The 5,750-nt window shown below is 35.4% G+C and overlaps 1 non-coding gene across 1 annotated transcript; it reads right to left on the bottom strand.

Moving 5' to 3' along the window:
• Positions 1-4,732: 4,732 nt before the first annotated feature.
• LOC111722641 lies at positions 4,733-4,839 on the bottom strand. The gene has a single exon (XR_002771375.1). It is a non-coding gene; the product is annotated as a U6 spliceosomal RNA (small nuclear RNA).
• Positions 4,840-5,750: the final 911 nt, after the last annotated feature.

A 5,750-nucleotide genomic window follows, 5' to 3' on the forward strand; every position in this document is an offset into this window, starting at 1 on the left:
GATGCTGGGTTCAGGGTCAAGTAGGTCACTTTGACATCTTCATTATTAAGCTGACAGGTTCTGGCTGGCCAGGACATTGTAATATCAAAAGAACTTTTAAAATTCTTGACCAACAAAGCATCAGAGGAAGCAATCCAGAAAAAGGATTCTCATTGTCCAGGCCTCCTTGTTGTATGGGCAAAAGACTGGAAACTATTCTTTATCTTTACCCTTCAAGGCTTGGGGTTAGCAGCCTTATAGATGAGGGTAGTCCCAATCCTAAACCTGGACTATATTTGGACAAAATGGTAGACTTTTAGCCTGTTCCGTCTTGCCTGAAATCCTGGTAAGCTTCTCTTCCTAGTAAATGTCCTTTGTGGCAATATTTTTCCTCAAGAACAAGGAACTTTCTTCTGCATTAAAACCTTTTCAGGAGCAGTGCCTGTGGCTCAAAGGAGTAAGGCGCTGTCCCCATATGCTAGACATGGAGGGTTTAAACCCAGCCCCAGCCAAAAATAAAAACAAAAATAAAACCTTTTTCAGGCAGATATACATTTTCATCAATGATTTTCTTACTGGCATCTGGAAACTCATCTGTTGCCCCTTGGTCAGTAGAAGCTGGATTCTCCTGCTATCTAAACAATTTTTTAAGGCCACACTTCTTTCTAAAATTATCAGATCATTCTATATCGCATTAAATTCTCTCAATTTTGATCTTTCACCTTCTTTTTGCTTCATCATATAACAACTTCACTTTTTCTTGAATCATATTAGGTCTATAAATACTCTTATCTCATAACAATCCTGAACCCACATAACTTTTGCATTTTCAATATGAGATTGTAAAGGTATTTCACAAAAAGAGCAAAGTTTTGCACTGGCTAGCATAGTTACAATGACAGCTTCCCAAATTTCCTTTTCCTTTTTTACAATGGTTAATACCCTGGATTCATTTCTCTTGAAATGGTGGTCAACCACATCAGCAGACCTCTATCTTTGACACCAGTCAAGCAATTCAACATTTCAGTATGAAGTCTTGATTTTTCCCTGGTTCTTAGAAGCACTTGCAGCATCATGGCACTTCAGATGGGTTCCATGGTGTTACACAAAGTTCACAGTCTTACAGTAAACACAATAAAAAATACCAGAGAACTATGAGAGATCACATTTTAGTATAATGCACAATTCATTGGCAAGACCAGATACGATTTGGGCCACACAGTATTTTGAGCAGATACTCCCAACACTTGAGTTCACCAAAACAGGAGATGAGTACAAAAGTATGACAGTGGCATGAACTACAGTTGATTTGATACATTTCTGACTTAATATAACATCTTTACATTTGGTTACATTTCTCTTTACTATGAATGTTACCATATATAGTCAATAAGTGTGTGGGGGCAATATTTATAAATTTTGATAAATTTTAACTTTTTATAATAGATTGCTGAATATTTCATGGCAGTAAATGATAAAGTAGACCAGTAGCTATATATTTTGGACACTCAATATAACTTTTGCTTAATGTTTTTATATTTCTAAGGTATATGGTTTATCTGTGTTTCTTCAGATTGTCACAAATCTCCTAAAATATTTCCAAGACAGTTTTTTTATCTGTATATAAGTAGACCCATGCAGTTCACACCCATCTTGTTGATGAGTCAACCACACAAATGAAAAACAAATCACTAAAAATTAAAATCATAAAAATAAAACTCATTGCACAGGTACAGTTTTAATAAAATTAGAGTAAAAAAATGAGAGAGAAATTACTTCAGGTGTTTTTAAAATACAGTATTTTTAAAAGCATATTATGAGAACAAAAAGAAAAAACTCAAGGAAATCTTAAGCTGTATTCAACGGTCTCACTGTTTTTGTTTTGTTTGATACAGGGTCTCATGCTTTTGCCTAGGCTAGAGTAGTAGTCTTATTGCTAATAATATCAGTGTGTCATACAGAAAATACTGTATGTATATTATATATTTTTAGTTTAAGAGAAAAAGATATGTAAGTTTTTTAATTCACAGAAGTGAAACACTGTGTTCTCGTTATTAATTTATTGGCTCACAAGTACAAATACAACCGTCAATATTTCATGTTGTAATATTGGAACTGGAACCTGGAACATTTCTTTGCTAGTTGACATTGTCCAGCTCTACCAGTAGAGGGAGATAAACTGTGAGATAGATCCACTCCACGAGAAATTACTCAGCAATTTAAAAGGAAAAAACTACTGGTACCAAACAGACTGGCTAGATCTCAAGGGTAGAAGGCTGCATGAAAAAGCTAATCTCAGGAGGTCATGTATGAAATGATTCTGTCTATGAAATAATCTCAAACATGACAAAATCAGAGAGATGGAGAACAATTACTAGATGCCAGGAGTTGAGAACAGAGACAATGTGAAGAATAACACAAAGAAGATCCTTGTAATGACAAATAATTTTGTATCTTGATTGCGTAGAAGTATCACAAATATTCACATGTGAAAAAATGTCAAACACACACACACTGTATCATTATCAATTTTCAGATTTTGTCACTGCACTGTAGTTCGGTGCTATATAACTATTGGGAAAGTTGAGTCAAGGGCACCTGGCTTCCGTATATCTTTTCTGCAACTTCTTGTGTGTCCATAATTATTTCGGAATGAAAAGTTTAAAAAAGAATAAGGAAACACAAAGGAAACACATTAAATATCAAACCTAAAATATCAAATATATTAAAATAAGTTAATGGTACTATCAAAAGAGTAAATTCATTCTTTACCATTATACATTGCCAGTGTGCCAGATTAGCAGTATGAAAATTGAGAAATAAAAGGGAATCGCAATGCTTTTTCTTACCTTTCATAAACAAATTAAGTTCCATAGTAACCAAATACTTGCTGAGCAAAAGCTCTCAATAGGATTCTAGACTAGTTAGTGTAAAAAGAATGAGAGATTTGAACAATCACTGATGTTCAACCTTAATGAAATTATGGATCTAAAACTGAGCATCAATGGAAGGTAAAATTATTAGGTAAAGGGCTAATAGGGAACTTTCTAATCAGTGAATCCAGCTGACAACACCTGAATACACTAAAAGCAAGATTCCTCCTGAATGATGTGCCTCTTGATGTAATGCAATTGCAGCTACTGCACCACACCACCTATGAAATATTCTTGACAAAAGAAGAACATGAAGAGAATCAATCTTCTGCATCTAACTACCAGTTTATGTGAAATAACTGTTATGTACTCATACACTGGAAAAAACTGAAAAGATATCACAAGGAAGCAATCAGTCAAATTCAGAAGGTGAACAGTCTACAGGAAAACTGATTTTTGTCAATAAACAATAGCTTGTAAAAAAAAAAAAAAAGGACAAAGTGTAGTGGACTACAAACAAATACAATATTGAACATTCTTTCAAATTGATTCAAGCAAAACAACCATGTAAAGACATTTTTCAAAGACAATGTCTTAAAGATACATGAAGGTGTATAATAGCTGACATTAAGAATTTAATGTTAGGCAAGGAGGCCCACTGTCTCCACTGCTATTCAACATAGTAATGAAAGTCTTAGACATTGCAATCAGGCAAGAGAAGGTGAGGAAAGGTATCCAAATAGGGTCAGAGGAGATCAAACTCTCACTCTTCATTGATGATATTATCCTATACCTAGAAAATCCCAGGGACTCAACTTCAAAACTCTTAGAAGTGATCAAGGAATCACTTGATATGAGATTGTAAAAGTATCTCAGGATACAAAGCAGCATCTCAGGGTACAAAGTCAATACTTACAAATCAGTATCTTTTATATATGACAACAATAGTCAAGCTGAAAATATAGTCAAGAATTATATTCCTTTTACAGTAGTGCCACAGAAGATGAAATCCAAGTCATTTACCTAACAAAGGACTTGAAAGAGCTCTATAAAGAGAACTATGAAACTCTAAGAAAAAAAATACCTGAAAATGTTAACAAATGGAAAAACATACTTTGCTCATAGCTGGGAAGAATCAACATTGTTAAAATGTCCATGCTACCAAAAGCAATCTGAGATTTAATGCAATTCCTATTAAAAAATAGGAAGGTGAAAAAATAGTACTTCATTTTATATGGAATCAGAAAAAACCTCAAATAGCAAATACTTTACTCAGAAATAAGAACAAATCAGGAGATATCACATTACCAGACTTCGGGCTATACTAGAAATCTATAGTGATCAAAACAGCATGGTACTGGCACAAAAACAGACTGGTAGTTTTTTTTGTTTGTTTTGTTTTGTTTTTTTGCTACCAAAGAACCTATATTCAGACCACAAGGAAATAGCATTTAATGAACTTCCCCTCCATGTGGCTTCAAGCCACCAGGACACAAGCCCCTCCAACACCCTTAATCTTTTCTTCAGCTCTTCTGCTAAAGAATTTGGCCTTCACAATGACTGGCTGCTTTGGGAGTTTTCCCTTCCCCAGAACTCTGTAGTAGCCCGATCGTACTACATCAATGATGGGAGCAACTCCTGTCTTGTTTTTGGCAGCATTTACCCGTGTCTGCTCACTGACTAATGTCCACAATTTATCGAGATTGACAGTTGGGCAATAACTCTGGTTCCTCTTTAAATGGTAATGTCTCATACCAACTTTCCCAAAGTAACCAGGGTGATATTTGTCGAAGTTGATTCTGTGATGATGTATGCCACCAGCATTACCTCGGCCTCCTGGGTGCTTCCTGTGCTTGCCGATACAGCTTTCGCCATGGCTCAAAAATATGGAATGCTTCACGAATTTGCATGTCATCCTTGCGCAGGGGCCATGCTAATCTTCTCTGTATTGTTCCAATTTTAGTATATGTGCTGCCAAAGCGAGCACAACAGACTGGTAGATTTATAGAACAGAATAGAGAACCAAGAGATGATCCCAACTACTTATCATCATTTGATCTTTGACAAGCCTATCAAAAATATTCAGTGGGTGAAAGACTCCCTATTTAACAAATTGTGCTGAATGAACTGGTTGGCAACCTGTAGAAGACTGAAACTGGACACCCACCTTTCACCATTAACAAAAATTGATTCTCACTGGATAAAAGATTTAAACTTAAGACATGAGACTATAAAAATACTAGAAGAAAGTGCAGGGAAAACACTTGAAGAAATAGGCCTGGGAGAATATTTTATGAGGAGGATGTCCCAGGCAATTGAGGCAACACCAAAAGTACATTACTGAGATCTGGTCAAACTAAAAATGTTTTGCATAGCCAAGAGCCAAGTAAAGCAAACAGACAATCTTCAAAATGGGAAAGATTTTTGCAGGTTATGCTTCTGACAAAGGTCTGATAACTAGAATTTACACAGACCTCAAACTAATCAATGAGAAAAAATAAATAATCCCATTTCTATGTGGGCAAGAGACTTGAACAGAAACTTCTCTGATGAACACAGGAGCATGGCCTACAAACACATGAAAAAATACTCATTTCCCCTAATCATCAGAGAAATGCAAATCAAAACCATTATGAGATATCATCTAACTCAAGTAAGATTAGTCCACATCACAAAATCCCAAAACTACAGATTTCGGCATGGATGCGGAGAGAAGGGAACAATTCTACACTGCTGATGGGAATGCAACCTAATATGATGTTTTTGGAAAGAAGTTTGGAGAATACTCAAAGAACTAAAAGTAGACCTACCGCTCAATCCTGCAACTCTTCTACTAGGTATATACCCAGATGATCAAAAATTATTGTACAACAAAGACATTCACACCAGAATGTTTAT

The sequence above is a fragment of the Otolemur garnettii genome, unplaced genomic scaffold, assembly GCF_000181295.1.
Source record: "Otolemur garnettii isolate 467f Iridium unplaced genomic scaffold, OtoGar3 scaffold00299, whole genome shotgun sequence".
In the NCBI taxonomy this organism is placed as follows: domain Eukaryota; kingdom Metazoa; phylum Chordata; class Mammalia; order Primates; family Galagidae; genus Otolemur; species Otolemur garnettii.